Genomic DNA, 22,268 nt, shown 5'->3' with positions numbered 1-22,268 from the left:
TAGCACAATGCTGTTGCCAATGGAAATGGTGTGCACCATTGGCTTGGGTTTTTAACTTTTGTCACTAGTGTCTGCATTTGAAAAAGTAATTCATTGGCAGTGAAGCACTTTGAGATGTTCTGAGGTTCATATAAACAGCACTGTACAAGTTTGTTCTTTAGGATTCCCTTTCCACAAATCATAGGTTTATATATTCAGGGCTGTTTGTGGAGTTCAGCTGCCGTGGTCCTTCAGTAACCTTTGAACTGTACCCCAGGATATATCACTGGGGAGGGGCAGATGGAGGTAAGTGGCAAAAAAAAAGGGATTAAAGGGAAGCAGCAAGTGTGGGTGATTCTCGGTGATCATTAAAGGCAAAGATAAAAATATTCAAAAGTTGTATCTGCAGCAACCAGGTTATTTTAAGATAAGTTTCAATTAACATAAATCAGGGTAAGTTCCGTGCTCCCACAGTGGGTCACATTTAAAGCTGGCATGGGTTGATGTGTGGGCTGCAACATTTCCGTTCCAATTGTCCGAACCATGCTCCAGTTTGAGTGCAGGACCACTGAATTTATCGAAGAGAAAATAGATGGTCCTTACAACAAAACAGATGCTCAAGTATGCTGATCCATCCACTTAATAAAAGCCATATGTTAAAGTTTTATAGCAGATCAAAGTTGGAGTTACCCTCTTTGTTAGCCTAGAGTTCCACTTTTGAGAATTTTAAAAATGTATATATAAACCCTTTTCTGAACGTTATCCCAAGCTCTAAGCTTCCCAGCAGCTCCCAATACCAGTGGGAAGCGCTGCATCAAAAAATGCTCCACGTTTCATTACAAACATCCATGACACAAGAATAACATGCATGTTTCCATGCATGTAACAGGAACTCATCAGAATTACTTCATGACACCATGCCTGATTTCAGGGATTGTTTGTAAATCTGAAACTATGAATGCGTACTTTACTCACTGTCATGTCATTCACAGGAAAATTGATGCATTACATACATCCACAAAAATGCACACATAGAAGTATAAATATAAATGTGCACATGCTTAAGCATGCACTCACATGTAAATATATTAAACATGTGCTGGAGGTCTGAAAGATAAATAGAAATAATGATGGAAATTAGGTCAGCAGACATCATTACAGAAAAGGAGAGGGGTTATAACTTGTCAGGCATGCGTCAAACATGTAAGGAGACGTACACCAGTATAAGGAAATTGGATAGCCACTTTAGGAAAATAAACTTGCAAGGTTTTGGGGATAGACAGGGGGAAAACTGACTGGATTGTTTCACAAAGAGTTGGCAGAGACTCAATGGGCTGAATGGTCTTCTTTGGTGTCTATAGACGGGATCTTATGGTCCTGCCAAAGGCAACCCCCTGCGGCGGGGCAGGTAAGCAATTCAAAGCGCTGTAGATTTTAGCAGGACTGGAAGATCCCGCCAGCGGCCAACGGCAAGTCACCTCCGCCACTGGAAAAGGTTCTGCGGGGGACTGGAAAATTCCAGCCGACGACTCTATTGTTTCTCTGAGCGACCTGCTGTATATTTCTATAATGTTATTACACCTACACATATATATTAATGCATGTTTACAATTACATGAGCATACATATACAAGATTTATGGATTTTGACTAAAGAATAATTTTCTTTGTAAAATATTTGTCTAATTGTTACTTACATGAAGTACTTAATCTCTTTAAGTAACCAAAGAAAAGAATACTAATGCTATATTGGCCCAGATTTTCATGCAGTCATGGAGGCGCCGCACCTCAGACAAAATGGTGACAGGGACCTCGATCTGGAAATGCTGCTCCCATTTCCATCAGATCTTATTTTCGCCGGGGGGGGGGAAGAGGATGGGATGTGATTCACAAATGGAGCAAACCTGCCGGGGGCTGCTGAACCCGGCGCCGAGTTCAAACAGCCTCCATTTTTGCTGGAGCGAGGTCTGTTTCCCCAGCGCGTGACTGATTTATAAGAGTAGATAGGAATATGTGTAAAAGGTGGATAGCGTCTGTGGAATTGTCAAGCTGTCAAGTTATTTAAATGTCCTAGTCTTTGTATTTATAAAAAAAAGCCTGCTGTGTTTCTGAGTTGCAAAAAAAGTATTGTTTGCAATTTCAATAGCTGTTTGTTCACATTTAGCCGGAGGTCTATCATTATTGTATTATTGCTGTTTGCCTGTTTCCACAACCTATCATCATCAGAGTGGCCAACGTGGAAGTTCACAGTTTGAGTGACAGTTTCAAGTGATTGTTGAGGGATTAGCTATTTTTGATGTGGGGCTATGAATACAAGGGCAAAGGATGGTGGGTGGGGGCATAAGTTGACATAAGGGGTGGGTAGAGCAGCACAGGTTGGCATAGAGTATACAAGGGGCCTTGGGCAACTAAAACAGAACATTTTGGAAAATCTCAGCAGGTCTGACAGCATCTGTGGAGAGAGAATAGAGTCAATGTTTTGAGTCTGGACCACCCTTTGTCAGACTGTGCCTTAGGGGCTGGATGGGGACATACATTAGCAGGAATGGGAAGGGAATAAAGAACAAAAAACAAAGAGCACAGTACAGGAACAGGCCCTTCGGCCCTCCAAGCCCGTGCCAATCAATGATGCCCTATCTAAACTAACATAGAGTCATAGAGGTTTACAGCATGGAAACAGGCCCTTCGGCCCAACTTGTCCATGCTGCCCTTTTTAAAAAAAAACTCCTAAGCTAATCCCAACTGCCCGCATTTGGCCCATATCCCTCTATACCCATCGTACCCATGTAACTACCTAAATGCTTTTTAAAAGATAAAATTGTACCCGCCTCTACTACTACCTCTGGCAGCTTGTTCCAGACACTCACCACCCTGTGTGTGAAAAAATTGCCCCTCTGGACACTTTTGTATCTCTCCCCTCTCATCTTAAACCTATGCCCTCTAGTTTTAGACTCCCCTACCTTTGGGAAAAGATATTGACTATCGACCTTGTCTATGCCCCTCATTATTTTATAGACCTCTATAAGGTCACCCCTCAGCCTCCTATGCTCCAGAGAAAAAAGTCCCAGTCTATTCAGCCTGTCCTTATAACTCAATCCATCAAGTCCCGGTAGCATCCTAGTAAATCTTTTCTGCACTCTTTCTAGTTTAATAATATCCTTTCTATAATAGGATGACCAGAATTGCACACAGTATTCCAAGTGTGGCCTTACCAATGTCTTGTACAACTTCAACAAGACGTCCCAACTCCTGTATTCAATGTTCTGACCGATGAAACCAAGCATGCCGAATGCCTTCTTCACCACTCTGTTCACCTGTGACTCCACTTTCAAGGAGCTATGAACATGTACCCCTAGATCTCTTTGTTCTGTAACTCTCCCCAACGCCCTACCATTAACTGAGTAAATCCTGCTCTGGTTCAATCTCCCAAAATGCATCACCTCGCATTTGTCTAAATTAAACTCCATTTGCCATTCATCAGCCCACTGGCCCAATTGATCAAGATCCCATTGCAATTAGAGACAACTTTCTTCACTGTCCACCGTGCCACCAATCTTGGTGTCATCTGCAAACTTACTAACCATGCCTCCTATATTCTCATCCAAATCATTAATATAAATGACAAATAACAGTGGGCCCAGCACTGATCCCTGAGGCACACCGCTGGTCACAGGCCTCCAGTTTGAAAAAGAACTCTCTACAAACACCCTCTGGCTTCTGTCAAGAAGCCAATTTTGTGTCCATTTAGATACCTCACCCTGGATCCCGTGAGATTTAACTTTATGCAACAACCTACCATGCGGTACCTTGTCAAAGGCCTTGCTAAAGTCCATGTAGACAACATCAATTGCACTGCCCTCATCTACCTTCTTGGTTACCCCTTCAAAAAACTCAATTAAATTTGTGAGACCTGATTTTCCACTCACAAAGCCATGCTGATTGTCCCTAATCAGTCCTTGCATTTCTAAATGCCTGTAGATCCTGTCTCTCAAAATACCTTCCAACAACTTACCCACCACAGATGTGAGGTTCATTGGCCTGTTGTTCCCAGGCTTTTCCCTGCAACCCTTTTTAAACAAAGGCACAACATTTGCCACTCTCCAATCTTCAGGCACCTCACCCGTGACTATCGATGATTCAAATATCTCTGCTAGGGGACCCGCAATTTCCTCCCTAGCCTCCCACAATATCCTGGGATACACTTCATCAGGTGCTGGGGATATTTCTACCTTGATGCGCTTTAAGACTTCCAGCACCTCCTTCTCTGTAATATGTACACTCCTCAAGACATCACTATTTATTTCCCCAAGTTCCCTAACATCCATGCTTTTCTCAACAGTAAATACTGATGAGAAATATTCATTTAAAATCTCACCCATCTCTTGTGGATCCGCACATAGATGACCTTGTTGATCCTTACGAGGCCCTACTCTCTCTCGTTACTCTTTTGCCCTTTATGCATTTGCAGAAGCTCTTTGGATTCTCCTTTGCCTTATCTGCCAAAACAATTTCGTGTCCCCTTTTTGCCCTCCTGATTTCTCTTAACTCTACTCCTACACCCCCTATACTCTTCAAGAGATTCACTTGATCCCAGCTGCCTATGCATGTCATGTGCCTCTTTCTTCTTCTTGACTAGGGCCTCAATATCCCGAGTCATCCAGGGTTCTCAACTTCTGCCAGCCTTGCCCTTCACTCTAAGAGGAATGTGTCTACCCTGAACCCTGGTTAACACACTTTTGAGAGCATGCCACTTACCAGATGTCCCTTTGCCTTCCCACGGACTCCCCCAATTAACTTTTGAAACTTCCTGCCTGATGCCATCAAAATTGGCCTTGCCCCAATTTAGAATTTTAACTTTTGGGACAGACCTATCATTCTCCATAGCCATCTATGGAGCAAGTGACAAATAGAATTATGGTCACTGGTCCCAAAGTGATCCCTCACTAACATCTCCCTTGAACTTGCCCCCTCTCACCTTGAACCTGTGCCCCTTGTAATTGACACTGGGAAAAAGCCTCTGTACATCCACTTGTCTATACCTCTCATAATTTTGCAGACCTCTATCAGATCTCCCCTCAGCCTCTGTCTTTCCAGTGAGGAAAAACTGGAATGCGGGGGGTGAGGGTGTTCAGGGTAAGGTCAGAGGAGCTGGCTATTTTTATTGCAACTGGGACAAAATTCCAGAAGAGTGAGGCGAGGCTTTTAAACAGTCTACCCCAGGCTTTGATAGGCCATGTGCCCGCCTCACACTGTTTCTTGGGGCAGCGACCTGACCCCACCACCCCTTGGAATGAAAATCTGGCCATTCAAGTCAGTATCACCTGAAGCGGGTGCGAAAATCTGGTCCATTGGCTGGGATTTTGGGCCCGCGTTTGTCCTTGTCCCTGCTCCCCACCATTGACGTAACAAGGTTCCCGCTCAGGAAGGTCGAGAAACTCATTTAAATAGTTGAACATCTAATTATAGGGCATAGCCGCCATATCGTCCTCCCACATTGGGATCTCCTCCTCACCAATGTGAGATTTACAAGAAGTTAACAGGAACCAGGCAACGGAAATTCACCAGATAAGTACAATCCTGGGGGGGGGAGGGCAGTGCCCTTGCAGTGCCAAAGGGGCTCTTTGGGGAGTTCCATGGGGTGGGGGTTCTTGTGTGCACGGGGAGGGGTTACCCTTGTGAGTGGGGAAGGGTGGGGTGGGTGTGGTCCCAGTGGGGAGGAGCCCCTGTGGGTGTCTTTGGGTGGGGGTCTCCATGTACTTGAGGGTTCCTTTTTTTAAATAAATCTGTTGTTGCTGGCTCTATCTGCACCAGCATGACGGTGTGGGCCACGCCTCCAGATATTTTTTTTTCTAAGTGATGCACAATATGGTGAGAAGACGCGGGTGTGTAGCTAGCGAGCTGCACGCTGCTTTTCTCGCCTGAACCAGTCCATTGTCTCCAAAAATTCAATTCTCCTAAATTGGGCTTATAATCATGGAGATTTGGGGGATAGTTTGCAACCAGGAAGATAGTAACATAGAAATGGCCAGACAACAAAGGACCAAGTTTCACAGCTACCATCCTGATGTCACATGATTACATGATAATGGAGTTGTTGGCTAATCGTAGCGTCAATCCTATATTAATCTGTCTCCAACTGCATATGAAAAGATCCCATTGGAGGAAATCTTTGGGAGCCAAAGGTCTAAATTAGTTTGTTGCTCCCGAGCATGCTACTCACCAGACTGCATGTCTCAAATTACTCACACACTGTATCTCAAAATTATGCTGAGTGAGCCTTATCTGTCAGCGTTATAAGATATAGGAGCAGAATTAGCACATTCGGCCCATCGAGTCCGTTCTGCCATTCGATGATATGCTCGTCATCCCCATTTTCCTGCCTCCTCCCAAAAACCCTTCAACCCATTACCAATTAAAAATCTGTCTAACTCCTCCTTACATTTACTCACTGTCCCAGCATCCACTGCACTTTGGGGTAGTGAATTCCACAGATTCACAACCCTTTGGGAGAAGTAGTTTCTTCTCAACTGTGTTTTAAATTTGTTACCCCTTATCCTACGACGACGACCTCTCATCCTAGAATGCCCCACAAGAGGAAGCATCTGCTCCATGTCTACTTTATCCATACCTTCTATCATCTTGTATACCTCAATTTGATCTTTCCTCATTTTTCTAAATTCCAGAGAGTATCGGCCTAAACTGTTCAATCTCTCTGCATATGACAAACTCCTCATCTCTGGAATCAATCTAGTGAATCTTCTCTGAACTGTCTCCAATGCCACTCCATCTTTCCTCAAATAAGGGGACCAAAACTGTGCACAATACTCCAGGGCAGTCTCACCAATGCCTTGTGTAGTTGCAACAATACTTCCTTAGCTTTATATTCTATTCCTTTAGCTATAAATGCCTACATTCCATTCACTTTCGTTATTATCTGCTGTACCTGCATGCTAGTTTTCTGTGACTCATGAACGAGGACATCCAGATCCCTCTGTACCGGAGCACCCCGAAGTCTCTCTCCATTTAGATAATAAGTCGCCTTCCCATTTTTCCGACCAAAATGCATGACCTCACATTATATCCATTTGGACTTCCTGATCATTCAAATTAATGGTTGGAAATTGTGCCTGAATTTTGGATAAGGGTTCCACACCATAAGGCTTTAATATCATTATTCCTACGGGACTCATCTCCAAACTTCATGGACTGGGGCTCTGCTCCTCCCACTGCAACTGGATCCTGGACTTACTAACCCACAGACCGCAGTCAGTAAAGATAGCCAACATCTCCTCCACGATCATCCTCAACATCGGTGCTCCACAAAGCTGTGTCCTCAGCCCCTTACTATACTCCTTAGACACCTATGACTGAATGGCCAAATTCCCCATCAATTTGATTTTCAAGTTTGCTGATGACACCACTGTTGTGGGTTGGATCTCAAACAATGACCAGACAGAGTACAGGAAAGAGATAGAGAATCTGGTGAACTGGTGTGGCAACAATAATCTCTCCCTCAATGTCAACAAAACGAAGGAGATTGTCATCGACTTCAGGAAGCGTAAAGGAGAACATGCCCCTGTCTACATCAATGGGGACAAAGTAGAAATGGTCGAGAGCTTCAAGTTTTAGGTGTCCAGATCACCAACAACCTGTCCTGCTCCCTCCATGCAGACGCTACAGTTAAGAAAGCCCACCAACGCCTCTACTTTCTTACAAGACTAAGGAAATTTGGCATGTCCGCATCACCAACTTCGACAGATGCACCATAGAAAGCATTATTTCTGGTTGTATCCCAGCTTGGTATGGCTGCTGCTATGTCCAAGACTGCAAGAAACTATAAAAGGGTCGTGAATGAAGCCCAGTCCATCACTCAAACCAGCCTCCCATCCACAGATACTGTCTACACTTTCCGCTGCCTCGGAAAAGCAGCCAGCATAATCAAGGACCCCATGCACCTTGGACATATTCTCTTCCATCTTCATCCGTCGGAAAAAAGATACAAAAGTCTGAGATCACGTATCAACTGACTCAAAAACAGTTTCTTCCCCACTGCCATCAGACCTTTGAATGGACCTAACTCGCATTAAGTTGATCTTTCTTTACACCCTAGCTATGACTGTAATACTACAATCTGCATTCTCTCCTTTCCTTCCCTATGTATGCTTTGTCTGTATTGCGCACAAGAAACAATACTTTTCACTGTATACTAATACTGTGACAATAATAAATCAAATCAAATCATGGTGGCAGAGGCTTCCTGCTGGTCAGAAAATGGCTTCCGTGTACACGCGAACTAGGAGCGGGAGTAGGCCATTTGGCCCATCGAGCCTGCTCCGCTATTCAATAAGATCATGGCTGATCTTTTCATGGATTCAGCTCCACTTACCCGCCCGCTTTACTGTTCAAAAATGTATTTATCCTTGCCTTATAAACATTTGTGTGGAATGGACTGCCTGCTGTGACAGTGGAGTCAGACACTTTAGGAACATTTAAGCGGTTATTGGATAGGCACATGGAGCACACCAGGATGATAGGGAGTGGGATAGCTTGATCTTGGTTTCAGATAAAGCTCGGCACAATATCGTGGGCCGAAGGGCCTGTTCTGTGCTGTACTGTTCTATGTTCTATTCAACGAGGGAGCCTCAACTGCTTCACTGGGCAGGGAATTCCACAGATTCACAACCCTTTGGGTGAAGAAGCTCCTCCTCAACTCAGTCCTAAATCTTCTACCCCTTATTTTGAGGCCATGTCCCCTAGTTCTGGTTTCACCCGCCAGTGGAAACAACCTCTTCTATCTTATCTATTCCCTTCATAACGTTTCTGTAAAATATCCCCATATTCTTGTGAATTCCAATGAGTAAAGTCCCAGTCTACTCAGTCTCTCCTCATAAGCCAACCCTCTCAACTCCAGAATCAACCTGGTGAATTTCCCCTACACCCCCTCCAATGCCTCCTATGAAAATGGATGACCTCACATTTACCTCACTCTATCTGCCAGACTCACTTGCCCACTCACTTAAACTATCCATATCCTTTTGCAGACTGTGTGTCCTCTGCACACTTTGCTCTACCACTCATCTTAGTGTAATCTGCAAACTTTGACAGACTACATTCGGTCCCCAATTCCAAATCATCTATGTAAATTGTAAACAATTGCAGTCCCAACACTGATCCCTGAGGCACACCACTAGTCACTGATCGCCAACCAGAAAAATGCCTATTTATCCCCACCCTTTGCTTTCTGTTAGTTAACCAATCCTCTATCCATGCTAATACATTACCCGTAACGACGTGCACCTTTATCTTATGCAGCAGCCTTTTGTGCAGCACCTTGATGAATGCCTTCTGGAAATCCAGATACACCACATCCATAGTTCCCCATTGTCCACTGCACTCGGACTGTCTTCAAAGAATTCCACTAAATTAGTTAAACGTGACCTGCTTTTCATGAACCCATGTTGTGTCTTCCCAATAGGATGATTTCTAACCAGATGTTTCACTATTTCTTCCTTGATAGAACCATAGAAAATTACAGCTCAGAAACAGGCCTTTAGGCCCTTCTTGTCTGTGCCGAACCATTTTTTGCCTAGTCCCACTGACCTGCACTTGGACCATATCCCTCCACACCCCTCTCATCCATGAACCCGTCCAAGTTTTTCTTAAATGTTAAAATGCATTTACCACTTTATCCGGCAGCTCATTCCACACTCCCACCACTTTCTGCGTGAAGAAGCCCCCCCTAATATTCCCTTTAAACTTTTCTCCTTTCACCCTTAACCCATGCCCTCTGGTTTTTTTCTCCCCTAGCCTCAGCGGAAAAAGCCTGCTTGCATTCACTCCATCTATACCCATCAAAATCTTATACACCTCTATCAAATCTCTCCTCAATCTTCTTGATGATAGATTGAAGCATTTTCCCCATTACAGAAGTTAGGCTAACCGGCTTCATCCTGCCATTTGTCTACCTTTTTTATACAGCGGCGTCACATTTGCTGTTTTCCAATCTGCTGGAACCGCCCCAGAGTCCAGTGAATTGTGGTAAATTACCACTAGTGCATTTGCTATTTTTCCCGCCATCTCTTTTCGTACCCTGGGATGCATTCCATCAGGGCCAGGAGACTTGTCTACCTTTAGCCCCATTAACTTGCCCAACTCTACTTCTTTAGTAATAATAATCGTTTCTAGGTCCTCACCTGCCATAGCCTTCTTGTCATCAAATTTTGGCATGCTATTTGTGTCTTCCATTGTGAAGACCGCCACAAAATACCTGGCCAATGATTCAGCCATTTCCTCATTTCCTATTATTAAATCCTCCTTCTCATCCTTAAAAGGACCAATATTTATTTTAGCCCCTCTTTTTCATTTTATATATTTATAGAAACTTTTGCTCTGTTTTTATATTCTGAGCTAGTTTACTCTCATAACCTATCTTACTTCTCTTTATCGTAGCTATCTGTTGACCTTTAAAGATTTCCCAATCCTCTCTTTCCCACTTATCTTAGCCACTTTGTATGCATTTTCTTTCAATTTGATACCCTCCTTTATTTCCTTAGATATCCATGGCTGATTATCCTTTTTTCTACAGTCCTTCCTTATCACTGGTGTATACTTTTGCTGAGCACTGTGAAAAATCGCTTTGGAAGTCCTCCACTGTTCCTCAAATGTCCCACCATAAAGTTTTTACTCCCAGTCTACCTTAGCCAACTCCTCCCTCATCCCATTGTAGTCTCCTTTGTTTAAGCACAAGACACTAGTATTGGATTTTATCTTCTCATGCTCCTTCTGTATTTTAAGTTCAACCATTACTGTGATCGCTTCTTCTGAGAGGATCACTAACTGTGAGATCATTAATTATTCCTGTCTCATTACACAGGACCAGATCTAGAATAGCTTGCTCCCTCATAGGTTCCATTACATACTGTTTGAGGAAACCATCATGGATACATGCTATGAAGTCCTCCTCAAGGCTACCTTGACCGACCTGGTTTGACCAGTCGACATGTAGATTAAAGACCCCCATGATAATTTTCGTACCATTTTTACATGCATCAGTTATTTCCTTGATTAATGCTCGCCCCACCATGATGTTATTATTTGGCAACCGATAGACTGAGCCTATCAGTGACTTTTTCTCCTTACGATTTCTAATTTCCACCCAAATGGATTCAACACTTTTCTTCATAGAACCTATATCATCTCTCACTACTGCCCTGATATATATCCCTAAATATCAGAGCTACACCACCTTCCTTAACTTCCTATCTGTCCTTCCGAATAGTCTGATACCCCTGGATATTTAACTCCCAGTCGTGACCACCCTGCAAGCATGTCTCTGTAATGACCACTAAATCATATTCATTCGCGATGAATTGTGCCGTCAACTCATTTATCTTGTTTCGAATGCGACACGCATTCAGATAATGTGCCCTTATACTAGTTTTTATATTTTCTTTTTGAATCCTAACGCCTCCATTAATAACAATTCCTGAGTTAGAACATAGAAAATCTACACAACAAACAGGCCCTTCGGCCCACAAGTTGCGCCGAACATGTCCCTACCTACTAGGTTTACCTATAACCCTCTATCTTACTAACTTCCATGAACTTATCCAAAAGTCTCTTAAAAGACCCTATTCCACGCACCCACCACCCTTTGAGTGAAAAACTTACCCCTAACATCTCCTCTGTACCTACCCCCCAGCACCCTAAACCTGTGACCTCTTGTGGCAACCATTTCAGCCCTGGGTAAAAGCCTCTGAGAATCCACTCTATCAATACCCCTCAACATCTTATACACCTCTATCAGGTCACCTCTCATCCTTCGCCTCTCCAAAGAGAAAAGATCTAGCTCTCTCAACCTATCCTCATAAAGCATGCCACCTAATCCAGGCAACATCCTTGTAAATCTCCTCTGCACCCTTTCTATGGCTTCCACATCCTTTCTGTAATGAGGCGACCAGAACTGGGCACAGTTCTCCAGGTGGGGTCTCACCAGGGTCCTATACAGCTGCAGCATTATCTCCCGATTTCTAAACTCAATTCTTTTATTGATGAAGGCCAGTATTCCATACGCCTTCTTAACCACAGCCTCTACCTGCGACGCTGCTTTGAGCATCCTATGAACCCGGACCCCAAGATCCTTCTGATCTTTCACACTGCCAAGCGTCTTACCCTTATTATATTCTTTCATCCTATTCAACCTGCCAAAATGAACCACCACACACTTATCTGGGTTAAAGTCCATCTTCCACTTCTCCGCCCAGTCTTGCATCTTATCTATGTCTCGTTGCAACTGCTAACATCCCTCTACACTATCCACAACCCCACCAACTTTTGTGTCATCAGTAAACTTGCCAACCCATCCTTCCACTTCCTAATCCAGGTCATTTATAAAAATCACAAAGAGCAAGGGTCCCAGAACAGATCCCTGGGGCACTCCACTGGTGACCGACCTCCAAGCTGAAAAAGACCCATCTACAACCACTCTTTGCCTTCTGTGGGCAAGCCAGTTCTGAATCCACAAAGCAATGTCCCCTTGTATCCCATGCCCCTTCACTTTCTCAATGAGCCTTGCATGGGGCACCTTATCAAACGCCTTGCTGAAATCCATATAAACTACATCTACCGCTCTTCCCTCGTCTATGTGTCTAGTTACATCTTCAAAAAATTCAATTAGGGTCGTAAGGCATGATCTGCCTTGGACAAAGCCGTGCTGGCTATTTCTGATCATACTATTCCTCTCCAGATGTTCATAAATCCTGCCTCTCAGGGTCTTCTCCATCAACTTACCAACCACTGAGGTTAGACTCACTGGTCTATAATTTCCCGGGTTATCTCTTCTCCCTTTCTTGAATAACGGAACCACATCCACAATCCCCCAATCCTCCGGAACCTCTCCCGTCTCCATTGATGACGCAAAGATAATCGCCAGAGGCTCAACAATCTCTTCCCTCACCTCCCGCAGTAACCTGGGGTACATCCCATCCAGTCCTGGCGATTTATCTAACTTGATGCTTTTCAAAAGCTCCAACACATCCTCTTTCCTAATGTCCACATGGTCAATCTTCTCAGTCCACTGCAAGTCTGCACTGCAACTACCAAGATTCTTTTCCACTGTGAATACTGAAGCAAAGTATTCATTGAGTACCTCCGCTATTTCAACCGGTTCTGTACAGACTTTGCCACCGTTACATTTGATAGGTCCTACTCCTTCATATCTTATCCTCTTGCTCTTAACATACTTGTAGAATGCCTTGGGGTTTTCCTTTATCCTGTCTGCCAAGGCCTTCTCATGACCCCTTCTTGCTCTTCTAATTTCCCTCTTAAGTTCCTTCCTACTAGTCGTATACTCTTCTAGATTTCTAACATTACCGAGCTCCCTGAACCTTTTGTAGGCTTTTCTTTTCTTCTTGACTAAATTCGTTACAGCTTTCGTGCACCATGGTTCCTGTGACCTACCATAACTCCCCTGTCTCATTGGAACGTTGCTGTGTAGAGCTCCAGACAAATTTTCCTTGAAAATTTGCCACATTTCTTCTGTACATTTCCCTGAGAAAACCTCCTTCCAATTTATGCCTCTAATTTCCTGCCTATTAGCCTCATAATTGCCCTTACTCCAAATAAACACTTTCCTAGCTTGACTGATCCTATCTTTCTCCAATGCTAATGTAAAGGAGATAGAGTTATGATCACTATCCCCAAAATGCTCTCCCACTGAGAGATCTGACACCTGCCCAGATTCATTCCCTAATACCAAATCAAGTACAGCCTCACCTCTTGTAGGCTTATCCACATACTGTGTCAGGAAGCCCTCCTGAACACACCTAACACACTCCTCCTCATCTAAACCCCTTACCTGAGGGATATTCCAATCGATATTTGGGAAATTAAAATCTCCCATCACGACCACTCTGTTATTATCACATCTCTCCAGGATCTGCTTCCCCATCTGCTCCTCCACATCCCTGCTACTATTGGGCGACCTATAGAAAACACCCAGTAAAGTTAATGACCCCTTCCTGTTGCGAACCTCCACCCACAGAGATTCCGTAGACAATCCCTCTGTGGCGTCCATCTTTTCTACAGCTGTGACACTATCCCTGATCAACAGTGCCACTTCCCCACCTCTTTTGCCTCCTTCCCTGTCCCTCCTGAAACATCTGAAACCCAGCACTTGAAGTATCCAGTCCTGTCCCTGAGATAACCAAGTCTCTGTAATGTAGTTCTTCTCCCTTTTAACTTTTTTTGTAATTTTCCATGTAGTTGAAACCACGCTGTGTATATACAATGCTTTATGGTCATCCTTTCAACATTCAATAACTCTTCAAGCAACCCCACATTGTGCATATTCTTGTATTGCAGGTTCAGATCACCAGAAAATAGATTGAAATGGCAGCCCCTGCACCTCAGGCATTTGCATTTGAAACCAGCCTCTTGTTCCGATGTGTAACATACCTCCAATTTAAAGAAACACTTGGTTTTCATTCCACCTATTTTACAGGCAAATAAAAAGTGTTAAATTTTGGTTTGCAATGCTGCCTGAAAAACATCCGACCCAAAACTGGGTGGGGACTACTCCTTCTGGATTCAGCCAGAGCCTGTCTGACTGCTGGGGTCCATCCTTAGTTCATCCTGGCTGTTGCTTGGCAAGTTAGGCAACCCAAAATGACATGCTTCAGGTGGGTGGACTGTCTCTGGGCGTGCTGCAGATGGTGAAATGTATATGTGGTAAGACATCAAAGACGTCTTTCTTGGGCCCAGTTCCCACCTGCAATTTTATTTTATTCATCCCTGGGACGTGGGCATCGCTCGTTGGCTCGCATTTATTGCCCATCCCTCGTTGCACAAGGGCAGTTGAGAGTCAACCACATTGCTGTGGTTCTGGAGTCACATGTAGGCCAGACCAGGTAAGGACGGCAGATTTCCTTCCCTAATGGACATTAGTGAACCAGATGGGTTTTTCCGACAATCAATGTTTTCATGGTCATTATTAGATGGTTAATGTCAGACCTTTTTTTTTTACTGAATTCCACCATCTGCTGTGGTGGGATTCGAACCCAGGTCCCCAGATTAGCTGAGTTTCTTGATTAATAGTCTAGCGATAGTACCACTCGACCATCACCTCTCCGAAATTGTAATTGGGTTACTTTCACCCCACTGACCAGTTTCAGATTCAGCAAGGACCCATATTTCTTCTTGATTCATATTCATTCCACATGAGCAGCTTTGTCACAGAATTCTACAGTGCAGAAGGAGGCCAATTGGTCCATCGAGTCTGTATCGACCCCACAATCCCACCCAGGCCCTATCGCCATAACTCCATGCATTTACCCTAGCTAGTTCCCTTGACACTAAGGGTCAATTTAGCATGGCCAATCCACCCAACCCGCACATCTTTGAACTGTGGAAGGAAACCGGAGCACCCGGAGGAAACCCACGCAGACAAGGGGAGAATGTGCAAACTCCGAGTGGTTGGTTCTTCGGCAGCTTGATATATTAATCTAAACTGATGCTCAAAAATGTTTATGAAATCAGTGAATCACTTTCCGATGTACTGTCAGCCCCCTTTATCATGAGAGATCACATTTAGTCTCCCAGCAGCTGCCCCCATACTGTTGAATGGGCTTCAAGATGGGGAACACGTGGCAATCCCAAAGGTCTGACCCAGTTTCTCCACTCTTTCTACATGGATAAGAGGTCAATCCAAGACCCTGTCTACCCTTTTTAAGGGATGTAAAAGATCCTATGGCGTTTCTTCAAAGAGAGGGGAGTTTTCCCTGGTGTCCTGGCCAATATTTATCCCCAAATAACATTACTAAAACTGATCCACTGGTCACTCACCTCACTGCTAATTTACCAGAACAGCTGTCGAAATTACCTTGTAATTCTGGGATGGTTAATACATGATGTGGAAATGCCGGCGTTGGACTGGGGTAAACACAGTAAGGAGATTTCCACTCCATCTGACGAAGGAGCAGCGCTCCGAAAGCTAGTGGCGTTTGCTACCAAACAAACCTGTTGGACTTTAACCTGGTGTTGTTAGACTCCCATGGTTAATACAGACAGCACGAGATAAAATACCAAAACACTAAGGAACAATAACAACTAGCGAAAAGTAAAAGCTTTCTGAAAAATGTTATGAAGAATTCTCCTACTATGCTGCAGCCATATAATGGCTGGAATTCTCCAACTTCACGTGCAGCTGGGATTCTCCAGTCCCCCCGCAGCGAATAGAGCTTTGGCCGAGTATCAAATTCTCTGTTCTTGCTGGCAGGGCGAACGAGATCGGACAATCCCGACCGATATCTTGTTTCATTCCATTAGTTTAAAGAATATAATGAATATCAACTATAGAATAAGTAATATTGCTTTGCTGAGTTGGATATATGGATTGTGGTGTCACCAGGGGCTGTGTGCTGGAAGGGTGGTGTTTCCCTCCCAATATGCTCCAGTTTCTGGATAAGAACCTTCCCTATCAAGATGGCCATGGGAAGTCACATTAAGTTTTAAGTTTAAGTTTATTTATTAGTGTCACAAGTAGGCTTACATTAACACTGCAGTGAAGTTACTGTGAAAATCCCCTAGTGGCCACACTCCGGCGCCTAGTGTTCGGGTACACTGAGGGAGAATTTAGCGCGGCCAAAATACCTAACCAGATTGTGGGAGGAAACCGGAGCACCCGGAGGAAACATGAGGAATCGGTGGAACAAGGATCAGCTGCGCAGCCTTATCAGACTGTAAAAGCAGAGTACCGAGTCCTGACCAGGAGAGAAAGCCACTTGTGACTGAGAGGAGGCTGACTGAGAGAGGGAAGGGTTTACTGTGTGCAGAACTGTGTGCAAAGTTAGGCTCAAGGAAGAGTTAGGTATTTATTTCCTTTCTTCCCCATTTAGGTGAGTGTCTGGAGACCTGTAAATAAACATTCCCTTTTATATTGGATCTGGACAACTGAGAGTTATTGAATTGAGAGAATTCAACCCCACCTAGAGCAATCCCCAGCCCCTGGTGACATCATAGGATCCACATCCAAAGGCAACAAAAGAAGTAACCAACAACTGCCCAACTTGCCAAAAACAAATAAAAACTAGAACTAAAACAAAAAACAGAAACGTGCTAGAAACGCACAGCAAGTCAGTCAGCATCTGGAAAGTGAAAAGACAAGTGAACAGAAAATGCGGGGAACATTCAGGTCAGCCAGCAACTGTGAAATGAACAGATTGGTTAACATTTCATGTGTGTATTGTTCTAATAGAGTCCACACTCACTACAGCAACCTGTTTCTTTATATCCTCCAGATGCTACCCAACATGTTTAGCATTTCAATTGTTTCCTGTCTTTATTTCTGACTTCTAGTTTTTTCCTTTTTGTTTTGAAACTTAATTATCCACATAAATAACTTGAAGCAATTTGTCTTTTTCAAGATAAAGAATGAATTGTTGCAATATAATTTTCAGAAGCAACTTATGCACAACCTTTCACAAAAGGCAACACCTGCACCAATTAGAAATAAACAGTTTATATTACTACAAGTTTCTAAAAGGACCTGACTCAAAATACATTCACTTAGAGAATTAAAATTGGGACCTTACTTTCCAAGGAGAATGTGACCTCCTTATTCTTCCTCCTGAACTTTACCTTTATGTTAAGTTCATGTTCCAATTGCGCGTCCATTCCATCTGTACATGCAGAATTTTATACTTGCCCACTTTCTGCCAGTCCGAATAAATATCTTTAAGTCCTGATCTCGGCTTCTACTTTGCAGCCTGCTTGCTATCCATTGTTACGTGTTCCCTGTTCTGACCTTAGTCATGAGTCTACTCTGCAGTACTCTATCAAACACCTTTTGGAAATACAAATTTATTAAGCCTGCTGCGTGACACATAGCTATCTCTTCTGTTACTTGTTCAATAAGAAGTCTCACAACACCAGGTTAAAGTCCAACAGGTTTATTTGGTAGCACGAGCTTTCGGAGTGCTGCTCCTTCATCAGGTGAGTGGAGAGTTGGGTTCACAAACAGGGCAAATATAGACACGGACTCAATTGCAAGATAACGGTTGGAATACGAGTCTTAACAGGTACAGACAATGCGAATGGAGAGATTAAAGAGGTGTGAATTGTCTCCAGCCAGGACAGTTAGTAAGATTTTGCAAGCCCAGGCAAGTCATGGGGGTTACAGATAGTGTGACATGAACCCAAGATTCCGGTTGAGGCCGTCCTCACGTGTATGGGACTTGGCTATCAGTTTCTGCTCGGCGATTCTGCGTTGTTGTGTGTCTTGAAGGCCGCCTTGGGGAATGCTTACCCAAAGATCGGAAACTGAATGCCCAGACTGCTGAAGTGTTCCCCGACAGGAAGGGAACACCCCTGCCTGGTGATTGCCGAGCGGTGTCCATTCATCTGCTGTCGTAGCGCCTGCATGGTCCTGCCGATGTACCATGCCTCACCTGATGAAAGAGCAGCGCTCCGAAAGCTCGTGCTACCAAATAAACCTGTTAGACTTTAACCTGGTGTTGTGAGACTTCTTACTGTGCCCACCTCAGTCCAACGCCGGCATCGCCACATCATGGTTACTTCTTCAAAGAATACAATAAGGTTGATCAAGCATGGTCCCTTTTGAAATCTATGTTGACAACCTTATAATTTAGTTTTGGCTTCTAGATGCATTTCTTTTACATCTTTAAGTAAGGATTTCATTATCTTTCCTACAGCTCATGTTAAGCTAATTGGTCTTCAGTTCCCTGGACTTGCTGCATAGCCACTTTGAAGATAGGAATCGCAATTGCTGACTGCCAGACATCTGGCACCATTCCTCTTTCAAATGCATTTTGAGATATATTTTTATATATATATATATATGCAATAGCATCTCTGCCACCTCTTCTTGAACTTCTTTTACTATGCATGGATGCATAGCAATAACCAGACAAAGCAATTATTTACTATTTCTAGCAAACTGATGAATCTGTACTTGCAGAATGTTATATATGCCTAATGCAGACTGTACACTCTCTCCCCATAGGGGTTCATACCCATTTATCTAAATACACTAAGTGTAAGCACAGGTTAGCAGAGTTGATGCTTAAGGATCTCCAAGTGTGCTGAGGGTATGCTTCAGTTTAACCAACGTACTGATAACCGTCCTGCTGTTTGACAAGCTTGGAACATCCTTTCCATGAGGAAACCCTTGTGTGAATATTTTGGGGTTCATATAGGGAAAAAGGGCCCCACAGTAAATGCACAGAATTGGCTTGTAATAAACCCAATCATTCAATTCTTAGTGCACTGAGATGCAATTCCCTTGTGATTTCTTTCAAAGAACAAAGCAAATAATGTTCGAGCATTTTTTTTTTAAGACCATGTACAATGTCCAAGAGTTCATACCATGTGTTCAAGGGGATATCTGCTGTTCAAGGGGATATCTGCTGTTCAAGGGGATATCTGCTGTTGTCCTGGCTGCAGTAAATTTGTCTTCTTTGCATCACACAAGCATAAGTGCTCGCACAGTATTTAGCCAGAGACACTGTAGGAATAGCCAGGGGGGTTATGAAAGATGCAGTAGGGCTGGCTGAGAGTTTTAAACGTCATTGCTCGGTAGTGAGTACGGCTATGATTTCAGGGGGGCACTCGCTTAGGCAGTGATGCCTGCAATAGGTAATGAGCAATCAGAAAGCTTCACAAGGCAATGCAACAAAATAGGACAAGTAGTGATTTCATTGAGATCAAATATTAAAATCATTATCCCTCAGAAACGCTGTTCTCCTCTGCTCGTTACTAAACTTGTGTGGATTTTCTTCGATTTTCAATAAGTGATGCACCAATTTGTGTAAGAAATCATTTTGATTTCAAGGCACAAAAAAAGGCAGAAAAGTAAATTTTCTTATAGAGTTATTAAGTGATGTGATGCCACAATGAAATAATGTAACGGAATAGGAAATGGTTTAGGCTATTGGATACTGCAATCAAAGCATGTAACTGGATCTGAAATGGTTTTGAAATCGTGCCTCTTCCGAATTTTCACATCAATAAAACCGAACATCTGGAAAAAATCCCATTCTTGTACAGCATGGGCATACAGTCAATGCAAAGCACATTGCCATTTCAAAGCTTGAATCAAATACAGTCCTACATTACAGTCCGAGGCTCATCATTGGTCTGCTGAGTTTAGGATAGTTTATTACTTTTAAAAAGGAGCATGTGACAGATATCAAATAGCAGAACAGCTGACAGATTGAATGGGGTTCATATTGCACATTAAGCTAAGTCCATTAAACGCTCCTCGCTAATTATGGTCTCTTCCATATGGCCAGTGGAAAAGGACAAAACCAAAGTGGCACGTTTACAGACACAAATAAAAATACCATTTTCTATTAGACTGTGAAGTACAACTTATTTTTAAATATCTCTGATTTTTGTGGCCTTTTGTGGTAGTTACTGTAAGCGACCTAACTATTTAAAGGTACATCTATTTAAACACTGATTCAAATTCAGTCCAGAAATGAGATAAAAGTTTCTTCTTTCGTCTGGCTGTGAAATGAGTTCAGATGGTCTCTAAACAAGTTGAAGACACGCAACAGAAAAGTGCCCTGAGCCTGATACCAAGTTGGTTATCAGATTCAGACAAGTAACATCTGAAGGATTCCTACAGAGTATCCTTCTGGTGTTGGAACAAAGACATGTTGCATTGAGATCTGACAAGATTTGATGCTGACAATCAGAAGGAAGGTTCTGCCATCCCTCGGCACAGACATCCTTCACTTGATCTGTGGCTGGCCTGCCTTGTTCGCAACACAACCTTTAGAGGTGTACATGCTGTCCAACCATCAGTCTTCTAATGAAGAAAATAAATGGAAAATAACTGACTGCACTGTGGGGCTGATAATGTGCTGAGAGGTACTTGTTTTGAGCTGATATGATTAGATGTAGAAGTCTGTGGCCTATCTCAGACGTGTTAAGCATAAACTGTGAGCAAGAAGCACCTAATTTAGTAGAAACCTTTCAATCAACTGTGCGCAAGACTTGTAAAGACTCTATATTTATGTTAATTAGCAACTCTTCCCCTCATGCAGTGGGAGTGCCTGAAATTGCTCCAAACATGAAGCATCCATTTCTGATGAGAACTTCAGGCAAAGCAGCTAAAAATTCAAATGCCACCACTCCCTTTCATTCCAGTAAATCTTTTCACCTCTAAGGCCTTGACATCCTCCCTAAAGGTGGCAGCAGTTGGGGGAGAAATGGACAAAATACATTGCTGGGGCCTGACCAGTAATTTACAAGGGCTCGGCACGACTACCTTGCTTTTGAACTCTAAAGGGCGAATTTTCCCATTCCACCTGCCACAGGAATGGTAATAAGCTGGGGGGGAGGGGAGAGCGGGCAGTGGGAGACCGTGGAAAGGCTTGTTGACCTCGGGCGGGATTTTCTGGTTTCGGGGTGAGCGCGGCCGGACAATTCTGCCCTAAGCCTCTCGCAATAAAGTCAAAAACATGTACTATTTTAGTCATGAGTTTATCTCTTGTTATTATCATGCTCTTTCCCCAGAGATTTTAACACATTGGCCGGAACCCTACCACCTCACTCGCCACGGAATCGGCACGGGCGAGGGTCCGAGAACAGAAATCTCCGTTGACCTCGGGCGGGAATTTCCGGTCTCGCCCGAGTGAGACCGTAAAATCCCGCCCAGTGTCTCATACATACACACATGCCAATCACTGATACAGATGAGAGAGAAAACAACAAAATTAAAAGTTGAAATGATTTCAGTCTCGCTCACAGCAGGCCTGTAGTTTTTTTTTAGCTGAATTTATGCTGTGGCTGGAGTGAATGTCGTGTAAAGCAGAAGATTCTGAATAAGCTGTGAGGTTTCCTGTGGTTGAATTGCCAGGAGGTTGGGTCTCAGGTGAACTTGATAATAACAACTTGACTGCAAATGGCCAATTCAACATATGAATGGCTGAATTACAAACTGATGTCAAGGGCTTATGCTATTTCACTATGTTAAGGTCTGAACACTTGAAACATTAGGGTAGAGAGCTGAACAAATAAGACAATACTAATCCTACTGTGAAATGATATCCTTGGGAAGGTTAACAGAGGAAGCAAATAGAGGCAGTATGTTTAGAATGGGCTGCAGGTGCATGAGTGTGACTGATAACAGCAGCAATTCTAAGAGGGAGACGGGACAGGAATAGGGAAAAATATGATTAAGTTAGAGGAATATTTATTTTCTCCTCTTTTGGCATTTGATGCAGTGGGCGGCATGGTGGCACAGTGGTTAGCACTGCTGCCTCACAG

The 22,268-nt window shown here is 43.5% G+C and overlaps 1 protein-coding gene across 1 annotated transcript in view; it reads right to left on the bottom strand.

Moving 5' to 3' along the window:
- efl1 (elongation factor like GTPase 1) overlaps nucleotides 1-22,268 on the bottom strand; it is a 338,480-nt gene that overhangs the window by 18,215 nt on the left and 297,997 nt on the right. The window lies entirely within an intron of this gene.

This window comes from Mustelus asterias, chromosome 24 (genome assembly GCF_964213995.1).
Source record: "Mustelus asterias chromosome 24, sMusAst1.hap1.1, whole genome shotgun sequence".
NCBI lineage: Eukaryota > Metazoa > Chordata > Chondrichthyes > Carcharhiniformes > Triakidae > Mustelus > Mustelus asterias.
This window is presented reverse-complemented; position numbering and strand designations above follow the sequence as displayed.